This window comes from Ambystoma mexicanum, chromosome 9 (genome assembly GCF_040938575.1).
Source record: "Ambystoma mexicanum isolate Mex_15411 chromosome 9, UKY_AmexF1_1, whole genome shotgun sequence".
In the NCBI taxonomy this organism is placed as follows: domain Eukaryota; kingdom Metazoa; phylum Chordata; class Amphibia; order Caudata; family Ambystomatidae; genus Ambystoma; species Ambystoma mexicanum.
This window is the reverse complement of record NC_090931.1, coordinates 631,916,430-631,930,423: the sequence shown is the minus strand read 5'-3', so window position 1 is coordinate 631,930,423 and position 13,994 is coordinate 631,916,430. Positions and strand designations below refer to the sequence as shown.

The window sequence follows — 13,994 nt, the reverse complement described above, 5'->3', positions numbered from 1 at the left end:
GTGCTTAGGGGTTCGGGAGGACCCCAGTTCCTTCCCAACACCTGCAAGCAAGTCCAAGCCCACCAATGGTAAGGATCTGCACCATTCAAACAGCCAGTAGTTGTCCAATCGGACAACTATTGGTTTCACTCATGCACCACAGATGTGGAGTGGAACCAGACTGTCCCACCCCATTCCTGAGACAGACAGACACACACACACAGGCATCACTATAGGATTTCCTGACCTGGAATGGCAAGAAGGAGGACAGTCAAGAATATGGGCAAAGAACATGTGAAAATCTTTTGGCATGGCCATTTTAGGGCACTAGCCACGTTTTGTTGTGATACACGGTAAACATGAATGTGCACACTAGAAAGTACACGAAAATGGTAAAAATATAACTGCTACCAGCATGTCTTTAGGCACAAATTAAAAGTACCCTAAAATCCTAAGTGTAAAAGGTTAGCGTGACACAAAAGTATCCCCAGTGTACTGCATTGTAAAATGCTGTGTGAGAATGTTAAAAAGTTACAAAAAGTAAAAGACAAAAAGGGAACCATAGTTTCCCGGTACTGACAGTCTGAAGGACTGATCAGTTTCCCCAAACAAAATGAGCCAAAGGCTCCCCTCAAGATGTCAGAACAGGTTAAAAAAACAAAGCAAAAAGATGGGCGGAGTCCATAGTACCTTGCCTCAGTTATCTTGAACCAGTTCTGTTCTACAGTTTTCTGCATTCCCAATTCCTGCTATCCTGTTCTGAATATCTGTTTCCCTTTTGGGGCTGTTGGTTTCCAGTACGTGTTTTCGGGTATCTGCACCCGTGCCTCTGTGTATTCGTTTGTACAGATATTGGCTCCTAAACCATAGGAGGCAATCTCTGTCCTTTCCTTTATTAATAATAATAATAATAATAATAATAATAATAATAATTATAATAATTTCGCATTTGTATAGCGCTACAAACCCTTAGGTATCTGTGCGCTGCTTATTACCCACGGTGTGTGGTGCTCATTTATCGACCTCGGAAGGATGAAAGGCTGAGTTTGGCCATGCCGGGATTTGAACCTACATTAGCAAGCTCTGCACGGATGTCAAAGCAAGCGCTCTACTCGCTGTGCCACTTGACCGGCTTTGTCTTGTCCTGCATGCAGTCAATAGTGTATTTCATGTCATAGTATGTCGCTTTCTGCACACTGAGAGAGCATCCACTCTTTGTCTTGGCTGGATCCACACAGGCTTGTCTCGTGTAAGTACACTACTTGTTTGCGACTTACAATCCAGACATAGAAGCCACTGTTGCTGCGCCCTTACATGAGATTGCAGGGTGTGGTGCCTGTAAGAGTAATTTGCACAGAGCCATTGAGCTTCCCTTATATTGGTGGGCAGTCTCAGGTCCGTCCTGTGTATACCCCTAGTAGAATTCCAAATTGTTTGTCCAGTATATGGCTCACATCCCTACTTGTTCACCATTGCGGTCTGCCTTTTCTTTCAGTTCCATTGTTTTGATTAATGTTGTCTTCTCTTCCTTCTCATTTACCCTCCTGCTTTATGCACTTGCCTGTCACTTTATATCAGCACAGCAGCCCCTAAACCTACTTAGGGTGCCCTGTGTATCTCCTGACAGAGTGCTCTGGATGGTCCTCTGGCACTATTCACTCTCATCATTGCCCTGCAGGATATAGATGTATTGTGTAGGGTATTTGGAGGAGAGGAACTACCAGGGCCCAAGGAGTCCGCTGGACCAATATGATTTGGCAAGACCCTCACAGGGAAAGATTGATAAGTGGATGGAGGGCAAGCCTGGCGGCTGCAGAGACAAGCACAGTACTGGTGCAATGCTGGAGGAAAGAAGACAGGAATTAGGTGATTAATGTGTCTGCTGCCTATCCTGGAATGAGCAGTGAAATTTAAGAGCTGCATCTTGAAGCATTCCCTCTACTGGAAAAAGAGGGATGCTGCTGCTTAACCAGGGCCATTGCACTGCAGAATCCCAGTGTGTGAGGTTGGGTGCATGAACACAGGGTTCTAGAGTGACATTGGAGAGGAGGTGACAACTTGAACCAAGCTTTGCTGCTGAGCCAGAAGAAACTACCGAAAAGTTGCCTGGCGGGTGCGGTGCAACTTGCCCCTTGCTGCTGTCAAGAAAGATGCTCTGAACAAAGACAGAGGCTATTTTTTAAACTTCAGTAAGAAAGCACTGGGTGAAATGCCATAACAGTGTTTTAAAAATGCTTTTCTAGACAGACTAGAGCAATCTGATTAAGGTTGACATGAATAAAAAATAAAAAAATAAAAATCGGCTGGAGAAACCAAAAGAGTTATTCCTTTTTTCTATTTAAAAAATAAATAAATAGCACCTAGTGTCAACTTATTTTGAGAGAGCGAAAAGAGTCGAGGAAGTAACAGGCAAAGCAAGGAAGGCTTGCAGTAGTAGTAGTAGTAGTAGTAGTAGTAGTAGCAGTAGTAGCAGCAGAACAGAAGCACAAGGCTGGCAAATCACGAGGAAGTGAGAGCACAGAGGGGACGGCAGATTTCACCAGCAAGTTCTGAGAGAGTTCTATTCTCTCAAAGCCTGAATGGCAGAGGCTCCGCAGAGGAATATGTGCTGGAGGCTGAGTATTCCCCATGTGAGCCGTATTGCTGTGATTACGGAGCTGTCAGCGTGCAGGAGACCAAGAAGCAGAAGGCAAGCCGAGGGTCTTGGGAGGAAAAGGAACTCTCAATTGAAGTGGCTGGACCAGAGACACGCGTGCTGGAGAAGGGTGTGGGTCCCCAGCAGTCCAGAAGTAGTAGCAGAGGTCGAGGAAGTCAGGGAGGCAGAGCAACCTGCAAGAGCAGTGTCCCTGAAGCTGGTGAGTGAAGCATGGCATTCAAACACTGCGCGAACCTTGCAGGTAACTGTGGCCAGCTCCTAAATGACTCGCGTATGGTCAAATGCGAGTGAACGCTGTTCGTTTATCTCACAATTTCACAATGGAAATGTAGCACTCGCGTGTATTATAAAATACCTGATACTTGCATAAAGTCATTGGAACTCATTGTTGCACTCCTTACCCTGTTGCTGAATAACAGAGTGGTCGTGGGTCCTCAATTAAGGAGAAACGCTTGGTAAACCATTCCAGACTACTTAATACTGACAAAATACGAGTTACAAGTAACAAAGAGTGAGAAATATATCAAGGGAAGGGTGAGTGCACCCAATTGTTTCCCAAAGCAAGTCTAAATGTATTCTTTACCGTTACATGAAAATACAATCCTTTCGTCAACTTTAAACTTGAAAATCTATTATGAAGTAAAGAGTCTAACCAATCAGTAGAAGAACAAGCATTGCCCAAGTGAAGAGGCACCCCTCTTTTGTATAGTGAAAGTCGCATTGCCAATAGTTAAAGAGACCTCTAACTCCACTGCAAAGTTATCAACCATTAAGTGGCCTAAGATACAAGTGTGATATTATTACCTGAAGTGGGAAGCGTGGCACTACGGCTTCTGGGTAATTGGTTGGCCTATTGACTGGCAAAAGGTGTGAACAAAGCTGGGGAAGGGGATGAATATTCTAAAGAAAAGTGGCAGACGACAGAAGATGCAAAGAGGCTGCACCTTTTGTGAAAGCCATCAAAAGGAAGAGTGCCTTGTCTACCTGCAGAGGTTGACGAGATCTTCTCAAAGTCTGCCTAGCAGTTAAAGGTACTGAACTGTGAGAGTCAGAAAGACGAGAGAGGCAAAGAGGCTGGCTCTTTTGAGAAAGTAATCAAAAGAAAGTGTGCCTTGCCTACCTGAAGGGGATGAAGTATATCCTGTTTAAGTCTGTCCAGTAATTCAAGTAATGAACTGTATAAGTAACATTTAAGCTGTGGTGGTATAAAAACGTGTCAGTAGATGTCACATTCAAGTGGTAGGATGTAGAATCGCACTGTGGGACAAAGGGGACTATGTTCATGGTATCAACCGTAGAAGAGTGGTTCTTGAAAGGGAAGCAACAGCCCAGAGAAAGCATCCTTGCAAATATACCAATGTACAGTTGTAACTAAAGCTGAACTGAAGTCAAAGAATTGTGTACTATTGACTTTGGGGAAATATTACACCTTCTTATGAACTGTTATAAGTCGGTTGGAAGGAGAGACAATGTATCATAACCAAGATTAACATTGGTGCTATTTCTTTGCTGGAAATTGATCTTTTCACCCAGGAACAAAACAACTGCAACCAGTGGATTTAGCTTGCTGTACTTTTTTCTTTAACTTGAAACTATTAAGAACTTGTGCATGACTTTTCTTTTGCTTTGAAGAACACTTTGAGTCAACTTGGAATCCTGGGGAAGGGATCTTAGGTAATTTCGATAGAGTTAATGTTATTTATTTATGGTGTTGCTATATCATTTCTTGCATGTTTGATGTTAAGTGTAAGGGCCATTTCACCCATGCTAGAGATTGTTCCCTTAGCTCCTAGAATATGCTGAGACTTCCTTGATAGATTAGGACAAGCAAGGCTTTATTTCAATGATTTACTTTAATAAAATGGCATATTTGTCCGCCTCGCATTACTGACCCCTAACACATATAGTAGGGGATGCAGCAAAAAGGGAAATGCACAATTCTACTAGTCAGGAAAAATATGCTAAAATTCCATATAGCCTAGAATAGCACTCTGCATTCATTTGTACCCCCTAGGGTGTCATATTAAAATTAATGCAAATGCACACACGATAATAAACCAAAGCCTTAGAGGTTGGGAAGCAATTTCAAACCCAAGCTAAATGCTTTCAAGAATTTGTTTTTATTATTTTTTTTATATTTCTTTTTATTGGCATTTTAATTAAACAGACATCAACACATAACCCCTCGTCTACCTCTCCCTCCCTCAAGATGGGGGTGGGCCGAGTGCCTGTTGGCAGTCACTCAATTCCCAGGATATGAAGTTTTTGAGGGCAATATGATTCCCTGAAGTCATCATGGAGGAAGGATAACACTGACTCCCATTTGCTCGAAAACCTCAACTGATTTCCCTGTATGGAGTACGTAATCTATTCCAAAATGACAAAGGTCTAGACTTTCACTAGCCAGTCTTGTTCGTGAGGGGATCTTTGGTTTTCCACTTCTGTGCAGTGACCAGCAGCGCTGCAAGGCTGAGAATAGCATACTCCTTCCAACTATGATGTCATTCTGCTCTCCAATGCCCAGTAGGCTTCCTTTGTGGCCTCTGGTTTTGCCGATCCGGAACATCATTTGGGTATTATTTACTGTCTTCCAAAAATCGGAGCACATGTGGTAAGTAGGAACAATACTTACCGGTGACCCTATCTCCACTCTTTAAAAGGTTGTGAAGCACAGTGCTTACCAGCTCTAATACATATGGACCAATCAGGGTTCATAATAGGTAGACAGACGCCGGATAACTTCAGGAGGGTTGCCCATTTACTTGAAAAGGTTCATATTATACAGATTCCCACAGTTATGGTATCTTTAGATGCCGAAAAGGTGTGCAAGTGTGATGAATTGCCTTTTTTGTTTTCTGTGATGGGACAGATGGGAATGGGGACCAAGTTTATTCAAATGGTGCGGGCTAATTATTATGCTCCCACACTACGATTGGCAATTAATAAACAGATTTCCCGTAACATAAAAATAAGTAGGGTCATGCAACAGGGGTGGCCGCTTTTGCCACTTTTATATGCTATATACTTGGAACCATTCTTGCATAGAATTAGGGTGAGGGGGCATCAGGTTTGGGACGAGGTACATAGGATTGCAGCTTTCGCAGATGACATGCTATTGACAATGCTGGAACCTGAACATTCGATACCAGCATTATTGGAAGAATTGGTCGGAGTTGAACGAGTGGCAGGGCTTAAGGTCAATATGGGGAAGTCAGAGTTTTGGGAATTAGGTGTATCTCCTCACCAAAGGGAGGCATTACCCTCCTATTCGCCGTTTAAAGTGGTGGATAGTTATATTAGATACTTGGGGGTTAATATAATAAGGACGGTTTCCCAGATGTTTGATAGCAATTACCCACAAGTACTGCAGCAGGTGAAAGTGGACTTGGGGGAAATGGAATCTGCTGCAAATATCATGGCTGGGAAGGATAGTTACTATTAAAATGGTGACTCTTCTGAGGTTATTATATAAATTCCAAGCTCTTGCAGTGAAGGTTCCTGTGTCTAACTTTAAGGCGCTGAATAAAGAAGTTAGGAGATTTCTTTGGCAAAATAAATCTCTGCGAGTGGCATTTCACATTTTAACGGCTCCCAGAGAAAATAGGGGTGTGTGCTTGCCGCATTTTGAAAAATATTATGATGCTGCGCAGCTACGGGTCCTCCGGGAATGGTTTACTGGGGTTACTAAGAAATTAGGGGTACAAATGGATAGGGCAGTGGCTGGTTGCCCGTTGAAAGGGGTATTGTGGTTGTATAGACAAGATAGACCCCCAAATACACAGGCTAGCCAGGTACTTTCAGTGGTCTTAGATGTATGGGATTGCTTAATAGTTAAAGGTGCTCTATCCACACGCTGATCAGCATTCACTCCACTATTTGAGAATCCATTATTTCACCCAGGGATGGTGAGGGGAGAGTTTACACAATGGCGGAGTGTAGGGTCTATAAAGATGGGGGATATGGTACAGGGAGGGGCCATCTATGTGGTTGAGGAATGTAAACAAAGACTGGGGCTTGCTGAAAGGGATAGATTGAAGTATTACCAACTAAGACATTGGCTAGCTAGATCTGGGGTGCGGGAAGCCGCAGGGAGCGAGCTCACTCCATTTGAGAAATGTATTACCACACATTCAGGAAATAGACAAATGGTGGCAAAGTTATATTCGATACTGCTGGAAGAGAAGAAGGGACAGACCTGGGGGTACATGCATAAATGGGAAAAGACATTGCAGACGGACTTACCGAGGGAGTATTGGGTGCATTTATGGGAAAATATCCCCAAATTAACGAGGTCTATTCAGATAAGGAAGGGAAGCATGGTATAGGGTCATGTACCAATGGCACTTCACCCCCAAAAAATTACATAAAATGTTCCCGACATCTGCAGAGGAATGTTGGCGAGGATGTGGAGGACAGGGTGTTTGGCGGCATATATAGTGGGATTGCCCAATATTGAGAAAGGTTTGGGAGGAGTTTACGCATCAGATTACAAACTTGTTCCCCCTGGTAGTAAACTGGACACCTAAAGAATGGATGTGTGGTTTGTTTGCCCAGGAGAATAGTTTACCTACCAAAATGCAGAGTAAGGCTTTCATGTTAATGGTGATAGCTGCATGGTGGGTTAGCGCAAGTGCCTGGAAACAGAAGAAACCACCAGGGGTTAGGGATTGGTGGGGGTTCATTGCTTTGGAGTGGATGACATATAATCTCGAAGAGGAACAGGAAAAAGTTCAGCAACAATGGGCGGCGATCTTGGACTATCTCAACTGGGACTTTGTACAACAATGGTGTCCATACAACCTAAGGATTTTGAACATTATGTAAGTTAGAATATGCGTTAGCAAAGTGTATAAGTGAAAACCCTAAGCAACTCTGTCCAGGTTGTGATGGGGGGTAGTGGAGTTATGGGAGTTGGGTGTGTTGGGCATGTTGGGTGGGGGGGAGATGGTTGTTTGAAAAATGCTAATAAAAATATATTCTTTTTAAAAAGGTAAATAAAGTTCAGGTGAGTAAAATAAATCAATACCATTCACTAGGAAGGGATCCTTGACCTGGGATATACCAAACAGTCAGGGAAAGAACTTCACGCCCATGTAACCATATGGAGAACAAGGGGGTGGGGGGTGATGAACATGTATGCTAACTTACCCCCTGACTCTGATTTCTCCAGAGACCAGTCCTGAGGTTCCGGGATCTGTTGGGGACATGGTCTTCTAAGCTTGGTCTGGTTGAGGAAGGTCTAGGGGTCACGGTGCAGAGTTCACTTTCGGATGCAGGATTTAGTTTTGATCGGTCACGGTGCCTGGAAATCAGTTCAGACACCTTCCAGCTGAACACTCAAACGAAGTAAAGATGGAAGACTTCTGCGGTGCAGGTGACCTCAGGACACCTCAATGATGCGAAGAAGATGGATTGCAATGGGACTCACCCCGGTCAGTGAATCTGCGTGATTTTTCCGCAATGGAAATGTCCGAGGGAGAAATGACTGAAGATTATTTGCTCGAAATAATCTTCGGTCATTTCTCCCCTGAACATTCCTGATGTGCGGAAACCCTTACCCAAACCCCCACCCACACCCCTACCCCCTTAATTACCTTGCCTTCCGTCTCACTGGACCCTGAGACGCCTGTTCCCTTTCACTTCCGGGATCGGGAACAGGCTCTGCAGGGTCCTTTTTTTTCTGTTTTTTTGTCGGGCAGCTGCGGGGGTGTTCCCCACTACCCCGCTCACTATACTATATAGTATGGTGAGCGGGGTGTTGCGGGGGACACCCCTCCAGCCTTTTTTTTTTCTTTTTCAGGTCAGCTGCGAGGGTGTCCCCTGCAACCCCCCGCTCACTATTCTGTATTTTATATTGAGCAGGGAGTTGCAGGGGACAGCCCTGCAGCCTTTGTTTTACTTTTTTTTTTACTGACCCCACCCAAAAATACATACCACAAAAGTTTCAAAGTTTTTTTGTAGTTCAAACTTTTTGTGGTATGTATTTTAGGTCTTTTGGTGGGGTCGGTAATTTGTATACAGTAATTTTGTCCTATTCCCTGTCAGTGGGCAACACGCGATCTTCCAGGGACGAATAAAGGAGAATGTCCAGTACGGCTTCTGTTGATGCGAGAAGGCTGAAAATGCAGGAGCAGGCGTTTTGTTGTACAGGTTGAAGATCCTCCAAATTCCAAGGATGCACTCAGAATGGCGAGGGCTGTAGTGAGGTAGCCCAGCAGAGAGCTGGGCAGTCCACCAGTTGGTCCAGGGACACTTCCAAAGACTCAGAAGGCACAAATCATCTAGTAGGGGTCGAGACTGGTTGTTCCCACTGATATAGGGGTCGAAGCACTAACTAGGGTCCTCTTGAGATCAGGCAGAGGAGCAGGGCGTTACCAGGTCTTCACTGGAGTTAGTGCTGGTCAAATGCAAGAGCCGTCCTCGGATCACCAATAGCTGTTCATCTTTGTAGAAGACTTGGCTCCAATGATGATCTGTCGAATAGCTGCAGAAGCCCTCCTTTTATCCAAGATTGGAGCTGGGAGCTTAAGCCCAACAATGTTAAAGATCTGTACCATTCAAACAGGCAATGGCTATTCAATCATGGCTAGCCACTGGCCAAAATGCCTGCCCAGCAACACATTCAGGCATCTGCATGCGTACTGGGAGCAGTCAGTCCCAGTCCCCACATTCGGGCTCACACACAAACCGCCCTTTCACCTGGAAAAAAAGCAGCTTTCCCCGGGAAAGGGCATTCCATATACAGCATTTCCTGATCTCAGAAGGCAGGAAGGTGGTCAAAGAACAAGAGAAAACCTTGTGGCACGGCCATCTTACGGTGCGAGTCACCTTTAGTAGCCTTTTGCGGTAAATGCTAAAGTGCACAAGTAAAATGTTACAAAACAGTAGAAAAATAACTGCTGCCACTAGCTCATCCTTGTAAAAGTAACCCAAAAGCCATTACAGAAAAAGTTATAAGGATACAAATTATCCTAACCTCATTTCACTTTAAGGTGATGTGCACAATTGTAACAATACAAGAAATTCACAAAGAGAGACAGTCTCTCAGTAACGATACTCTTATGGACTAATCAGTGTGATGCTGGAAATGCATTGGATGGACACGGCCTCCATATCCTTGTCTCGTATTCCTACTATCATGTGTTCTGTAATGTTTTCCACTCTGAAGTTCATGTGGGACTCCTGGCGGTGTGGCTCTTCCTCTTTTTGGTTTGGTGAACAAGCCCTTGGGATACCCTTATGGCACCCATGTGTGGGGGTACAACCCTGTATCCATAGTGTATGTTTTTGGGCACCTGTGTGTGGCCCACAGAGCAGGGTAAGGGCTGGTGGCAGCTCCGTGCTGAATTGACAGGTGCCCTGAATACCCTCCATTTGGGATACTCAGGCCCTGCCATAGGAATCAGTGGATTCCTGACGGGAGACAAGATGGGCCCCTGTGGCCTCTTGCTTTCCATCGCCTGTTAACTTGTTTTCCCAAAGTCCTGGGAAGCCCCGACTCTGTCCCTTCTGCGACTAGCTGTTGGGTCGAAGTTCCATATATGTTATTGTGGAGAAGTCCATGCCAGACTGTCTGGAGCCTTCCCAATGATTATGTTGTGGGTACGCCCGTGGGGTGGGACCTGGGTGAACGGAGTGTGTGACAAATATGCATTTCATGTTGTAGATGTATGGTTTCTGGTGTACGACACAACGACTGAGACAGCCCTGCCCAAAACTGGTATGTATGCAGTGTGGAGTGCTGAATGGGTGGGTGCTTGTCTGAATCCACATTCCGTGTTGTGAGCGTCTGGATGGAGAAGAATGGCCTGAATGCACTGTGAGCCTGATTGGCTGCCTGCCTGCATGAATGCCCTTCTGAATGATTGGTTGCCTGAGTGTGACCCAGCAGAGTGAATGAGAGACCAACAGTATATCTGGGGATCTCTCACTGATGGAAATCGTTCAGAAGCTGAAGTCGAAACTTGATGCTTACCTTGAAGACCAGCTAGAAGACGAAGGTCCTGCTGCTGCGTTCCTTTGACGCAATCTGAAAGCTGTTGTGTGTCCAAGAACTGATCCAAGAGTGGACCTGGCTAGGAGACCTCTTCCCGATCTACGAGGGACCATCATGCACCAGCTAATCTTCACCAAGGCTCCCTGGAAGTCAGACCCTCGAAAGGCTGCCGACCGGAGACGGGGATCACAGAGGAATCTGAAGTGAAGCGCACGGACATTGAAGCCCATCGCGTCGACCGAGGTATTGCTGTAACCTCGTCGACCGGACCTGCAATGCTCCATTGCCTAAGAACACTTTCAATCAAGGACTCCCTTGCTCATCACTGTCAACCGCTTTCGTCCTGCCGGAGAGAGTGAAGGTTGCCGACGACCGAGGGGAATCTGTCGGTGGGTTTCCCACCACCCGAAGACCTCAAAGACGCTGATGAAGATCCAAAAGCTAGCCGTGGTCACATCCCGATCGCCAACGCCGACGACGCGACACCCTTGCTGGGCCTACAGTTCGTCATTGTCATCTCTGTGCGGCAACAAACGCTCATCAGCGAGGTGCACCCCACGCCTCATCTGTTGCAGGATGTTTTCGACCGATCGTCAACGAGCACCTCAAGGACCTGAAGCTGCTGCCTCAACTACAGTGTTCACCTTTTCTTCATGAAATCCCGACGGTCCGTGGCTCCTGCCTTAAAGGGAGTTCACTCAAGAAGGATCCGTCGACGACTCATCGAAGAACTCTGCTAAACCAGGTACATTGGGGCAGTAGAACATTTAGAAGGGAACAAGACTCTGCTAAACAATATATCGACTGGGCTTGTCAGTATACTTTATTTACAGGTTGTCCAGGTGGGGGGATCCTCACACAGAACTGTGTCTGGTGGTAGCGACCCAGTATTCTGCCAACTGCTTAACGACTTGTTTCTCTCCTGTGTCTGGTGTTGGTTCGCATTACTATTAGACATGTGTGTTATCGCAACTGTTGCCAGTTTGTACATTTTAAAGGAGTCAAGAGTGAATTGCGGTACCACAGAGATATTGTGTATATTTATCATTATAGAATTGCCGGAGCACAAAGTGTGATATTATGTGTGTATTTAACTTGAGCCTTATTTATATAAAGAGCTGTGTTATCAGTAACAGTGTGTGGACATTCTTTTGTGGGTGCTTGGGGACTACACTGTACTTAAGAACCAGCCTGCATCACTTCCTGAGAGTTTAATCCTTGATTGCTCGTCCATAGCAACACTATAGAGAATCTTGGTTGGGGTTCTCTGTGCTTCTACTCTGCCATATAGAGGGCAGGAGTACAGATACCCCCTCCAGTCTTTACAATCAGTTTCTCTAAAGAATGAGCAAAAAGATAAGGAAAGGAAAGCAGAAGGATTTACTGACCTCCAAAAAGTCAGGACAGGAGACTAAACAAAGCAAAAAGATAGGGTGTCCCATAGAGGTATATGGGAAGAAAGCAGCAAAAAGTAATCTTTCCTAACACTACGTTGATAGAGTTTGGCTAGACATTATTGTCTTTCCTGTTCAACATAATAGGGTGGCCTCTCAGAATCTGTTCAAGTGGCTGATTCTGAAAGTCCATCTTCACAACTGCCCTGCCATACTACCACTTGCAGAGTCATGCTAGCTCAATGGAAATGCTTTGAAAGCCAATTAGGTTGATATATCTGAGGCAAGAAATAGAGCCCAAGTAAAATCTCCCCAACAGTAAACATTGTGCATTTGGCAAGTTATTGAACCCAGACCAAAATACAATAGAAACTGGACTCTATAATACTTTTCTTAAAGCAGTGACTTTGGAATAAGTCACTACCTGTAAAAATTATCCTAAAAATGACTCACCTTTAAAATACTGCATAACACTTTCTGTTAAAGCTATAAAGAGAATATTTTAATACAATTTGTGTGCCAGTTTCTCTCAGAGAGAGAGGGGCCATCCTTATTTGGAGCCCAACATGAAGGCTAATTGGACCCAGAGGTGAGGGACAAGCAGCAAGAACCCAGAGCCGGAGGAACAGGGAGCGTGCCAATAGTGTGGGGACTAGTGCAACAGGGACTTATTGAAGATGAAACCTACATTTTTATGTATTACACCATGTATAGAAAAGAGATAGAGACTACTTCAAAGACCTTGAAATGATCATCACCAAATGTCCAAAAATAATTATCAAACGATTCAAATCTTCCTGGGGAAAAACTGACATGACAAAAACAGTTGCAGCAGGTTTAGAAGAATAATACACCCAAAAGACAAGTGATAAACAAGAGTGGACACTGCATGCACCATAAATGTTTAACAGTATGTTGAAACAATGCAAAAACAGATATCACCCCACAACAAACATCACATGAATGTATGAAAAAAAACAGCGTGTAGCACCACATTTTTACAATTTTTGTCTATGTACTGAAGACAACAAATTATTATTGTACTCATATTATATTGTATGAACGCTGGCTGCAGTAGTCCGTGTGAGAGTGTAGGCTGACAGGGTCAGTAAGAATGTTGTGGCATGCAAAGGACAGTGCAACAGTGCTGGCTATGTGGGATAATGGAGAATAGTGTAAATAGTGGAATTCTGCCTGCCGGGGTCTCTGTACCTAGTACATGACCTACAAAATGAGCCTGGCAGTCATCCTACTTGGCAACCCTACCCATTTGTTCAGGTGGGAGGCAGCACTCAATTTCCTGATAAGATCAGCCAGACTACAGTACTCTGACCTATAGGTTCCCCCACATACGGGCCTCATGTTGTCAGCTTTCAATGCACCTGGAAGTTCGTTTCTACAATCTACCTACCTATTCTGCCCACCAAATAACCCTGACTTCGCTAGTCCCTTTACCAGGTGGTTCAGCCAAGATCAGTTCACCAACCACTGTATGTATTGTTTTGTATTGCATTGTATTGTTTATTTATTTATAGAGCGCACCGGGCCGTTAGGCAACTGTGCGCTTGAGAAAATCTTAGGTTACAGTTACATATAATATCTTACATTTCTTATGTTACAGATACATAAATATCTTACATTTCTTATGTTACAGATGAAGGTTATCGTTGTATGAATATCTTACATTTCTTATGTTACAGTCATATCTTACAAGTTACATGCAGGATATTAGGATATATTTACAGTAATCGAGGCATAAAGGAGGATTTGAAGAAGGCAGGGGAGAAGGGGGAGGTGTCTAGGAGATCAGTCGTTCAGGGGAGAGGTGTCAGCAGTCGGTTTGTAACCAGAGTTTGACATTGGTTTTGAACATGTGAAAGGAGGGAAAGGCTCTCAGTGGATCCGGTATGGAGTTCCAAAGATTAGCAGCCAATACTGGGAAGCTTGAGCCTCCGGTTCTTTTCAGATA

The 13,994-nt window shown here is 44.5% G+C and overlaps 1 protein-coding gene across 2 annotated transcripts in view; it reads right to left on the bottom strand.

Moving 5' to 3' along the window:
* The window catches only part of BLTP2 (bridge-like lipid transfer protein family member 2), a 1,026,973-nt gene that overhangs the window by 332,789 nt on the left and 680,190 nt on the right, over positions 1-13,994 (bottom strand). The gene's annotated exons all lie outside the window — the stretch shown is intronic.